We start from the raw sequence: 12,954 nt of genomic DNA on the forward strand, positions 1-12,954 counted from the left end.
TAAACTCTTATTGATTTCACCTGGTCCAAGTTTTCACTACAGATCTCTTAATGTGCACTGTTTTGCACATCAACCTGGAGAGAGTGCAGATAGACAAGGATTTCCCCTTACAAAGCCAATGACTTGTAGAAATAAGAAGCCACAGGCTGGGTATAGAGGTGGGGAGAACTGCACTGGCTGGGGGCGTAATAAGGCTGTTATCCCAGCATGGATGGTAAAACTGGCCCTTCCTATATCACTTACATTCTAAAAAGTATCTATTTATATGTTGCTTGCTTTGTTTTTTTAACACAGATGGTTTCTGTGCAGAACATCTCTCATTGCATCACTGCTGTCCAGCATTGCTATGCTGATATTGCATTCTTACATTGATGGGACAGTGATAACAATAATCCCTACAGATTTGAATTTTGCTGAAAGTGCTTAAGAGTTTGCAAACATATATGCAATGCCAGTGCCACTCCCCTAAACAACTGAATTCACAAACCCAAGGTGATGAGAACAATTTTTTTAAAGATATGATACTCAGGAAAAGTTGGAAGGGGAAATAGGTCTTCATGAAAATTAGAAAATTCTATTACTTTTTATTTTATGCCGGGGGGGTTGAGAGATCTTAGTGAAATACAGCATACAGAAAAATCTGAAAGGAAATAGTATGTTGGATGACTTTTCCCTGGCAAAATTAGGAATGGCAGAAGAGCACATCAATTAGGATGGAGTTAAATTAAGGTACCCGATGAATTATGGTAATTTACTTTTCTGTCCACTCAAGGAAATCTCTTCTCATTGTACAGATAGGGTTTGATGTGGAAAATGATTACTAATACTTGTGTTATGCAGCAAAATCTGAGTCTTTGCCAGCTGTGTTCTTGGTGAAGACCTATTACCAACCCCTCCTATCAACCCACTCTCTCTTTCCGTGTCTCAGTTCCCAACAGGATCTTCTTTACTAGGTATCTTTTTCATTTACCTATTGCCTTCCAGTCATGGACCAGTAAAATCTTCATTTTATCCAGTAAGAAATGTCAATTCCCACTTCCAGTATCCAAAAAATCAATATGATTATCCCTCCAGCCACTTGTCTTTCCCCACACAATACCTTTCTTTAAACAAAAAGCAAAGGGGAAAAAACAGAAAGGGTTGGGGGGCAGAGTAATTTTTGATTTCCATTACACTGATGTTGAACCACAGTAGTAACTGTGTTGGTGATGAAAGACAATCTGCTTGCTTCTGGTTATTCATGTTTTACACAAGTACAATTGTGAACAGAATGTAGCTTAATTTATATTTTATGTGTATATTTCCTAGTTCTGGTATCAAGGTTTTGTTGTCATCTTGTTCTCTTGTAGCCCAAATGTACCATATCTTTTTGGGTGACAGGGCCATGACCTTTTAGACCACAAGAGAAAATAAATTTCAAATTGATAGGCTCTTCACAAATAACTCCTTGCCTTGTGACTCCTGGTGGTTCAGCTCTAGTTTACAAATGGATTGTTGCAGCTACATGTAATTGGCCTCATGGAGAAGAGGCAATCTCAGAGAGCCACTAACTTGATTGAGATTTAAGAGATGATGAACAATTTGAACTGTATCTGGAAAGAAAGAGAATGTCAGTGCAGAGTACAGATCATGAGCGGTATATGTTGTTGCTGACCTGCTATGCGTAAAAAGTGCCTGAGCACATTTTGATTGTGTAGAAGCTTTTATCAAATATTTTATTATGGTACATCCCTCTGGACTGAGCATGTGCCACATATGATTCAGAAATGCTCTTACATAATCCTCCTACTTGCCTTTATCAAGCAGGGAAAGTATGATTATTTTTAGTACCTGAACTGATCTGCAGCATATTATAAAGTGTAACAAGCAGGGTCTTGCATGGTATTATGACTGGGCAATACAGCTTTGTCATTATGACAGCATCTGTTGACTTACAGCTTGGAGTATTCTAGATGACACATCCTTCAGCACACCTTAGAGGTTGTCTGCAAATCCTTGGTAAACTGGAAAATATCTGCCCCTTCCATTCAAGTTCCTCACCTACCATTCTTCTGCAGTGGACAACCAACCTCCTCTTTGGCTTCCAGTGGGGAGTCCTCCTTTGCTGTAAACAATCACTCCTGTGAAGGGGATCTGAAGTAACAAACAAAATGGTTATAGTGAGTGCTCAGGGAAAAACAAATATGTAGGCAGGTTGGAATCCATGCTCTCTGAAATGTACCTACTGCTCTGGAGGGGCTTAGAACATGTTATAGGATAATGCTATAGACCATTATTAGGTTATAAAAATAAACACTTAATAAAGATGATGCAAGTAAAACCAAGTTTGAATGCTGCCCAGTGCATATTTTCCAAGTCCTTTTACATTTTAGAGTTTCTAATTGAACTATGGGTCTTTTTGAGTATTCTGTCTTGGTGTTAAAAAAAAAACAACAAAAAAAACCCCAGAACATTTATTTGAAATCATACTGAAGAAATGAAAAATGAGAGGGAGAGCACCACTGATTAGTATATGAGTTAGTATCAGAAATGCTTTTAAACTGAAGAACCTGATAGTCCCCAAGACCTGGAACTGATTGCTGCCAGAGGTGGTGCAAGCACCTACTCTGGATTTCTTTAAGTGTCAGTTGGATGCTTATCTTGCTGGGATCCTTTGACCCCCAGCTAACTTCCTGCCCCTGGGGCAGGAGGCTGGACTCAATCTTTCGAGGTCCCTTCCAGCCCTAATGCCTATGAAATCTATGAAATTTGATAGTCCTGAAGTGGTCCCATTGATTTAATTTGATTCCAAAGCTCTGTTGATTTGTCTTAACATGGATCACTGTCTGGGGCTAAGAAAAGCCTGGTACCACATTGAGACCTGGGAACGCAGACACCTACCTGCATATATTTATTATTATATTGAGTATCTCTTACTTCTCTTGTTATCTAACCCCCCGTCTTTTTTGCACGTTTATATTCTCTTTAGTAAGAACTGTGCCCAGGCTCTACTTTGCATGGGGTTTTTCCTTTATAAAGAAGTCATACATATAATACCTTGTGCAGATGCTATTGTTTTCCTTCAAATATTGCAAAAAGCATAATCCTGTAATTTCAGTTTCCAACACTTTCACATCTGATTTCAGGATCCATTTCAGAATCATTGTCCTTGCCTTTTAAGAACTTCATTGACTTCTTGCTTTCATAGGCCTTATTTCTTCTCCTCTTATTTATTGTTTATATTGCCTGAAGACCCTAACTAAAACTTGGAGTCTGTGGTTTCAGTACAGGTTTCATACAAGCACTGCAGATCTTACAATCTAGGTTAGTGATTCTCAACATCTTTAGGCTCAAGGCATCCCTCAGAAAATGCCAACTTTTAGCTTGCGCTCAATTTTTGACTATGGAAATAGAGCTTTTTTTTCTGTTGCTAAGAACTCAGAAAGACAACAACAGGTCAAAATATTTTTGACACTATGGATTTCTATTTGAAACCTCTAGGCTTATCTTGTGAATCAAGTGTAGGAATAACTGATGTAGGTTGAAATGGATGCATCCAGATAGTGTGATAATCAATAGGAGGAAGGTAGTAGAGAAAGCTGAGGGTCACACTGCTAGATTATACAGTTTATAGAAGGTACCTGGGTTATGACTTGCTTCAGTTACTTTTCCTCACCTCTCAGGATTCTCTCTAAATTATATCCATCTTTCTGTCAGTCTGTCTGTCTACTCTGATATAGCTCTATAGATATGGACAGTCTAAAATATCAAGCATGGCTTTGTTTTATGGCTAAGGGCAGGAAAAAGGAAGCACAAACCCTACATCTGCCTTCCTAGTTCGAATGTCTTCTGTATCTCACCATGGAACCTCTGCCAGTCTAAATGATTAGTACAGGGGTGGGCAAAATACAGCCCGTGGGCCGGATCTGGCCTATGAGGCCATTCTATCCAGCCCATGGGGCCCCTAAAAATGTAGAAAATTAATATTTATCTGGCTTTGGTTCCTGCCAAAAATGACATGAGTCAGAGGCAGTAGGACCCAGGGGAAGCCTGGTGGGCTCCCACAACAGCAGGGCCCGCCTGGCCCCGCCTCCCCAGCTGGAAGCCTCAGCAGGGGCTTCTGGCCTGGTACCATGTGGCTGCACCAGAAACTCGGATAAGGGGAGGTTAGGGGAGGACCCCAGGCAGGGAAGGAGCCTGGGGAAAAGCTGAGCCCAAGGAAAAACAGCCCCTTCCCTGCCCTGTGGCCGGCACTCTCTGCTGCAGCTGCTTACAGCCCATGCGGGGCTGTCCTGAGCAGGCACAGGCAGCCCCATGCGGGCTGCGAGTGGTTACAGCACAGGGTGGGCAAGGGGCACTTGTCCCATGCTCAGCACCAGCTTGTAACCCAGCCCCACTGCCAGTCTGGGCCCTGTGCCAGCTCCGGGCTTGCCTGCTGGGGCTGTGCACAGCAGCAGCAGCTGTGGCCCCCCAGCTTACTGGGCAGTGTTTGCTGTTGCTGCCCACCCAGAACTCGCATGCTGGGCAGCACAGAGGCGGCAGTGGCAGCTGCACACTGCCCAGTGCAGCAAACGGGGGGCAGCAGCTGCTGCCGCTATGCGCAGCCCCAGTGGGTAAGCCTGGAGCCCTCACGGGGCTCAGGCTGGCAGCAGGTGCGGGTTACAAGCTGGTGCTGAGCACAGAGAAAAGCGGCCCCTCCCCATCCCGTGGCCACCACCCTACTCTGCAGCTGCTCGCAGCCCATGTGGGGCTGCCTGTGCCTGCTCAGGACAGCCCTGTGCAGGCTGTAAGCAGTTGCAGCGGGAGCACCGGCCAAGGGGTGCGGGTTGGGGATGGGCCGCTTTTCCCCCCACACAGCACCAGCTCCTCCCCTGCCAGGGAGCAGGGGTTGGGACTGCATGCGGGGCTGGGGGGCACTGGGAGTGAATGGGTCTACAGGGCCCACACCGGTGTCTCGGGGCCAATGCCAATGGGGTCCAGAGCAGGGCAGCAGGAGTGCAGGGTCACAGCTGGCAGGAGCTCTATGGAGCCGGGCCAGCTCCCCCCTCTCCCTGCTGGTGCAACCCAGCCCAGCTCCACAGACCCCTGCCAGCCTGCGCCCCGCTCTGGGCCCTGCCAGTGCTGGCCCTGAGACATTGGTCCCAAGACATTGGGACGCTGGTCGCGAGATGGTGACCAGGGGGCGGGGCACCTGTCAAGGGGTGGGACTACCCATGCAGCCCTCAACAGCCTGCCAAAACTGGGTAAGCGGCCCTCCACCCGAAATAATTTTCTGCCTCTGGAATAGCACCATGAATATGTGGGTATTTAATTAAGGGACTTCAATGTAGGATCTTGGAACCAGATTTTTGAAAGATTTTTTGGGGCCAGCTGCATTTTAACATCCCTACCCCAAATAGTGAGAAACTGGTGCTGGGCACTTAGCTTTAGACATCCATGTCTGGCCTCAGTCAAAGAATGGATCATGTGTTGTATATCACTTTTTCGTTGCTCATTGTAAGGAAACACAAACTCTTCTGATACTTCACTGTAGAGGATGTGGCAGCACGGTAGAGGTCACTACTACACAGAGCCACTCACCTCACTGTGCCAGGACCAAAACCACACTTTAGGAGTCTCGCTTGGGGAGCCTATAACTGGCTGTCCCACTTCCTGGAAAACACCCACAAGCCTGGGGTAACGCTGCCACCACGCAGGCACTGGTCTCTGGTAGGGTTCTGTGCAGCCTGGGGCACACAGACCCTGCAAACATTGTGGGTGCTTTGCCCACAGTAATATTTCTGGGTGCTTCTTTCATCCTGAAGCATCCAACGATAGCATCAGGTAGCTGAGGGAATATAAAAAGACAAACTTTGCCAGCCAAGCTGGGAGCAAAAGGCTTCCTCTCTCTCTCTCTCTCTACTGACAGTAACTCTACAAGGCATGCTGCAACCCGGTACCTTTATTGATGGGATGGGGGGGGAAGTGTGGCGGGAGTTAGAACAAGGAAGTCAGAATAAACTTTGAGCAAACAAGCATGTGAGTCTTACACAGTCTTGGACTCAGTGATCCTTTTAAGACATGACTGGCCTACACATAATTCCTAACTCCTGTCTAGTTTCCAGGTTTTTTACTTGCAGTGAATCTCCAGGCAGGAGCCTAGGGTATTTGCTTGCTGCATTCAAAATGTCTGCCAGAGGAAGAGAGCACTGCCCTTAGGAATTTATCTGGACAGGTCACTCACCTGATTGACTAGCCTGTACCAGGAAGAAAACCAGGAGATAAAAGGGTAACTTGGTTTGGCCCAAATGAGGGGCAGAGAGAGGATTTCTTCACAGAGGATACATTCCATCTTTCTTTTTTGAATACTTTGGCTCTCCTCTCATTGGTCTTTTAAAAACAGTATAGGTTGCTGAAATAAAATGTTGCCATAGTCAAGGCCACTAGTGTTTGTATGGTTTTAATGTCATAAACCTATTAAAGCCCAGTAAGTCTAGGCACACTAAAACCTGCAAAACCTTCCACAACTATATGGACAGGTTGCATATCCAAAGTAAAATCCTGGTTTCAGTGGAGTCAATGAAAAGACTTTTACTGCCTTCAATAGGGCTAGAATTTTGCCTTCGTCCACTTGCTGTACCTGTGCATATTCATACTAACTTAGGGGCTGAAACAAAGCTCTGTTTGTCCTGACATAAAAATAGCATCGCTGAACTGGGAGAAAAGGTCCATACTCCAGAGTAAGATGGCTAAGACTTTGGATGGGGGAATTATACAGTATATTTTAGAAACAAAAACTCATGATAGGTCCTCAGGAAATACTTTATGATTTAATTTTAAAGAAACCTACACCATCATTCTGCTTCATCCCAGTTCTTAAGAACAAGCTGTGCTTAGTAAAAATTAGCTGCTATGAAATGTACCAATGAAAGGATACGAATTTGCACAAGCATAGAATAGCTTGGACATTCATTACCAGTGCCAAAGGCTCTCAGTGAAACTTGAGACAAACAAATCAGTGGGCTTAAAACAGGCACTTTATATACCTAGTCAGCAGCAGAAAGGAAATGGTAAGCTAAGAAGCTGAATAACACGGCCTCACAGTGACCAACCTCTCTCCCAATTCAGGTTTTAACTAATTGTTAACAGTGGGTCCAAAAACCTTCTCCTCTGGGGAAAAAGTCTTGGTATGTTTAAGTGAAGTTTTTTTCCTCCTCCTCCTCTTTGCTGCATCCTTTTTAGGTCACTGCTGGCACAAAGGTACTGAAAGAATCTGTCCACTATGGCAACAGCCTGTGGGAACATTGATTAGTTCATTTTCATATCAATACCCTATATATTTTTCCAGGTTCCAAGTCTATTGTCCTTAGGCTGCTGATGCCTGAACTGCAAGAAGGTGTGGTGGAGATATCTCAAAACATTGATTTTTCATCCTCTCCTTACCGTTGACGTTGGTAAATTATAGGCCTGTCCGCTTTACCTTCCAGCAGAAATATAGCAGTGGGGAAAAGAAATGTAGGACTTGTTTCTCTAATAGTAACTTGGTTCGGAAGTCATGCTATGAATCAGATTCTGTTCCTTACTGGAAAGCTAGGCTCATGATTTCAAAGTGAAGCACTCAACAATCAGCAAATGACAAAGGCAAAGTAGCAAGTGTAACCTTACCCTGCACCATCTGTGCAATATGAGGCATGGTGTGATTTGCAAGTGTCCTTAAGTAATTTAGCAATGTCAGTCCCACTGTCTGCTAGCTGCTTTTGAAATTCCGTGTATAATCTGTAATTGCATAATTGTGTATTGCCTTTTCCAGAGGATGTCTGCCTCATTCAAAGACCAAGATGAGAAGTGCTCAGTGAATGAGGCAGCTGTTCAATTTTTATTTTTTCTTCCATTGTTCAGTAGTTGACCCCAGGTTTCATACACTGCACAATATCCATATCCTTCCCTGAATGAGGATTTTTTCCCCAATTCCTTATTTATGGCTTTTCTGGGGTGTTCAGCACTGTGATATGAGTGTCTGACAAACATCATGACATACATCCTTACTGCCTCCCTGACAAATGGGTATTGTTATCTCTGTTTCATATGTTCAAAATAGAGGTCTAGGGAGTTTTAGTGATTTAGCTCAGTGTCACAGAGGAAGCCTGTATCATATGCAGCTACATAATCCAGATCTCCTTTATCCCAGTCTAGTACCTTAGTGACAGGATCACCTCTTCTTCACCATGGTCACCATTTGAAGGAGTATGCTCTACGCTGCTCAGTGTGTGCAATCAGTGAGCCCATCTTATTCCATGTGTACCTTTCTATATTGTATAGAAAGGGGTTTGACCTCCCTCATAGGATATAGGAACATTTGGGCCTAATATAGAAACCTTTTTATATTAAACAACTCAAAAACTGCAATTCTACTCCATAGTATTATGTATAGACATGTACACCTATTGGGATCTTGAGAGGTGGCAGGGTGGAACCTCTTAGGGTGCCTATACACGTGCTCCAACACGTTCTAATTAGAACACTCTAGCATTGTTGCAGTGTCACGTGTATAAGTCCCCACAGGTTTAAAATGCCTGCCTGGGTGCTTTAACTAAAGTTTGTTGAATGAGCTTTAGATAAAGCATCCCACAACCATTTTTAATTGTGTAGGGGCTTAATACATGTGACGCTGCAGCGTTTTAATTAGAGTGGCTCTCTGAGAGCCGCTCTAATTAAAATGCTTGTGGATGCCTGCTCCAATGTGCTGTAATTACAGCACATCAGAGCAGACTCAGTTGAGTTTGCTGGAGTGTGCGTGCTCCAGCAGGCTTGGCATCTCATGTATTCAGTATCCCTATGCTTCAAAATGGTGGCAGGTGCTCATCAAATGCCATTTTGAAGCATGGGTTGCTGAATAGGCCCCAGCTTTAATTTGTGCTGGGGGAAGGACCCGAAGATGATGGACATGTGGAAACCTTTATTCCAATGTAGACAGCTCTCTTCCCCCTTGGGCCCTTGGGCCACCATGTACTCGGCACCTCTGCATGAGACACTGTGGGTGCTTTTAATTGGAGTGGCTTCTGAGAGCCACTCTAATTAAAGCACCCTCGCCCCCCCCTTCCCCCCCAGAGCAGGTGCAAAGATGCCCTTAGAGACTTAACTTATTCAGAGGCAGATGCTTTCATAGGTGAATGCCTACTTCATCAGATGATGCAAATGAATTTAGAGACATGGGGTACTAAATAGAAAGGAATAAAGTAATTTAAATACAAAGTATGGGTGGGGGAGTACTGCTGAGAGGGGCAAAGGTATGCTGAAGGGATCAAAAGGGATAAACAAAACCGTTAACCCATTGAGGGATATAAGGGTTATATTATAAAAGCTACTACAGGCAATTGGATAAGGATCCAAAGACCCTGAGATCATGCTTAACACAATCTAGTCTGTAGATATGTTCATGTTCCACAATCTTGTGTTTGAGTTGGCTTTTAAAATGTTACTGTTTTAAGAACAGCTATTCTGAGGTCAGCAATGGAATATCCAGGGAGGTTAAAGTGTTTTGCAACAAGCTTTTGTGTTTGTCTGGCATTGATGTCAGATTGGGATCCATTCACTTTTTTATGTAGACAGCAATGTAGACAGCAGCAGGACCCTTTTAGGAGGTGATGGCATATACAACATTTGTAGAGGAGCAGGTGAATGAACCCCAGATATTACAATCAGTGTTGTTTAGTCAAGTGCGTTTGTTGATGAGGGGGTACAGCAGGCATCTGACTGTAGCAAGGCCTAGTTGTTCAGTGAAGATAGAAGTTAGACACTTTGTTGCTAGATAAAGGTTGCTTGAGATTGGCCTGTCTTCAAGTTGGGACAGGCTTGATCCCAAGGTTTGAGATTAGTCATTCTTTCCCAAGAGGGGTTGGAGGTATCCCAGATGTTCAAAATGTTGATGTATCAAAGATGTTCAAGCTGCAGGGCTGTAGATGACAACAAGAGAGATTTTGTTGTCCTTGTCACAGGGGAATGAGCACTTATCTCGTCTTTGCACAGGGGCTGGGACAAGTGAGTGCTTACTTTTCCCACCTCACACAGGCCAGGTTGGGGGAGGAGAAGAAGGAGCAAGGGTTTACCTCCTTGCATAGGGATTGGACAGGGACAAGCAAGTACTTACCTCCTTACACCCTGCAACAGCCTTAAAAGGATCTTATGGTATCTCAGGGTACTGTGGCATCTCAGATGAGAATCACTGTTTTAGATTATGCTAGTATGGGTGTTTCAGAGATGCCGATGAGTTTGCTGCCTGATTGATCTTTATGGTTTGAGTTTCTGATAAATATTAAGGGTGCACATAGCCTTGAATAATCACTGCATTATAATATAAATCTAAATAATGAATGTAAATGATACCTTTGCTCTTTCTAGGCTGTTTAATCTTCTGGCTCCACAATGAGGAGTTAGTTTGTTTTTGATGGAAGTGATACCAAAGTGATGTCTCCAATTTTGGTAGACCCTGAGTGATATTTCTGGAAACGGATTTTCTGATTTTATGCTGGAGTTTTCTAAATTTATTGGAAAGGAACAGAAAGCTGGGGTATAACAATCAAACTTTAGTTAAAGGAAAAAAAAAGAGAGAGCCTCAACCCTTTCCACCATCTTTTTTTTATTGTTGGTATTACTCGTAATATTTCTGTTCCTTGAGGGTTAGCTTTTTGACTAGATAGCTAAGCGAGGAGCAGGGCTACTGGAATTAGATTGGAAGAACATATTTGCCCTGGGGTACCCTTGATAGTGCTCCTTGTTCATGACTCATTTGCTGTCAAAATTGGCACACCCTCCAGTAGCTCATATTCTTAGCATTTGCTTTAGAAAAGGAGGCAAATTACCTTCTTGGTCACAAACACTTGCAAAAGGTGAAGGTTTAAAAAACTATGTAGTTGTGATAGGGTAAATGTGAAATGCCGCTTTTGTCCCAAAGGGTTCAAGAACCTAGACTTCATGAATCAAGGATATAGGTTGTAGCCGTGTCGGTTTAAAGGCAAAAACAAATAAAGAACTGTTTTGGCAACTGTCTAGTTGGTCTAATAAAAGATATTGCCTCTACCACAAGCAGTTTCCTCTAAAGTGCGTGTGCGCGCAGCTACGCACAACTAAAAGTCTGGCCGCGCACCAACTTTTCAAGGCCACACACCGGGAGAGGAGCTGAAGGTAAGCTCCGAGGCGAGGCGGGGGCCTGGCATGGGCTCCGCCGGCTCCGGGAAACTACTCCTCTCCCCAGCATTGCCTTGGCGAGCGAGGAGGCATGTGGCGTCAGGGTTGGGGAGTGGAGCACTTCCCTGGAGCTGGCGGAGCCTCATTCAGGGCAAGCAGCGGCTCCTCCCCAAGGTGAGGCAAGGCAGGGATGGAGGCTGGCGCAGGCTCCGCTGGCTCTGAGGAACTGCTCCGCGGGCTCTGCTGGCTCTGTCAAAGTGCTCCACTCCCCGGCTCTCACACCACGTGCCTCCTCGCTCTCTGAGGCAATGCAGGTGAGCGGAGCAGTTCCCCGGAGCAGGCGGTATCTGCCCCAGCCCCCAGCCCCCAGCCCCCACTGCCTGCCCCAGGTGAGGAGTGAGGATCTTACCTTTAGTAAGTGTCCCATGCTGCACCGAAAGGGGGAGGCGGGACCGAAGCAGCGCGCTCATGGACTGAAGCGGCATGCTTATGGACTGCCACTCCTTAGAGGGAACATTAACCACAAGAGTTCTGGCTGCTTAGGCTTCATGAACAAATCTGATGAAGTAAAGGCTGATGCCACTTATGCCAGGGCTGAGTCTACCCTAAGTATGCCTTTCTGAAGTTGACCATAGAAGCTGGGAGCTCAGATCCCTGCTAAATTATAGAACTATAACAGGACACTTAGTTTTTAAGTTGTACTTGAACTTAGTTGGGAATAGGCTAGAATCAGCTCCATAGTCTAATTCAATTACAGAATGCGCAGTTTGAAACCCAGTTAGACTTAGGAGACCAGCCTGGTGCTAGCAGGATCTTGATCTGGCTGAGGTCCAAGGAATTGCAAATTGGCTTGCTATGGTCTGCATTGCTTTCCCTTGTTATACCTCTCCTCCCTTCCCAAAGCAGGTGCATGGCATTTTAAGAACTCGAGCATTCCTTTTAGTAGAGCTGAAGATGCAGCTCTTACAAACTGTCCGGAGAGAAAACAGCGCAGAATGTGGAGTGAATGGTTTAGCTTCTTGCCCAGCTCTACCAACCCATGCCTAGACACCCAGTGGTTAAAGCAGATTGAATCCAAGGAGGTGGGGAAGCTTCTCATGGGAGTAGCAGAGGGGGGGAGTGCTAGAGGAGTTGCTTTTCACCTTGGAGGACAGCATTGGCAACACATAGGAGATGCATGCAGGTGCATGTGCACCCCCTGTGCTTGGTGATGCACCCCCTGTGAAAAGGCACTACCGACACTGCTGCGGGTGCCTGTGGGCTGTTGCTGCTCACCAGCCCCCACGCCCCTTGCCACCAACACTGCTGATGGTGTCTGTGGGCAGTCCATCATCGCCACTGGCTGCTGACAATGATGTCGGTGGTGTCTATGGGTGGTTGCCAATGCCCCCCTGCTGACAGTGCTGTGGCCACCTGCAGGAGCTCCCCGCTTGCCGCCGCCACGCTCCCGCCAAAAGTGCTGCTGCTGGCTGTGGGAGCTTGCCGTGCCCCCTCCCTGGCCTCTGGGGACATGCAGCGTTCATGCAGGACATCTGAGAGCTGTCCCCTCAGATCTTTAGCAGGCAAGAGAGAGCATTCAATCCCCTCCGCTGCCTTTTACTTCAGCAGAGGCTAAGCAGTGCCTTTGTGGAAGGGGGTTAGGTTGCAACCTTGGAGAAGCTGTGAGCCAACTACCCTGCTACAGAAGGGCGCCATGCCCAGCCAGGCCCACTGCATTGAAGCAGTGACACCAAGGCTCTATCCCGTCCCTGGTCCCAGGGTCTGACCAGGCGGGGCTGGAGCCAAGCTGCAGGCCTTGTTTACACCCCCCCC

Source organism: Alligator sinensis, unplaced genomic scaffold, assembly GCF_000455745.1.
Source record: "Alligator sinensis unplaced genomic scaffold, ASM45574v1 scaffold428_1, whole genome shotgun sequence".
Classification (NCBI taxonomy): domain Eukaryota; kingdom Metazoa; phylum Chordata; order Crocodylia; family Alligatoridae; genus Alligator; species Alligator sinensis.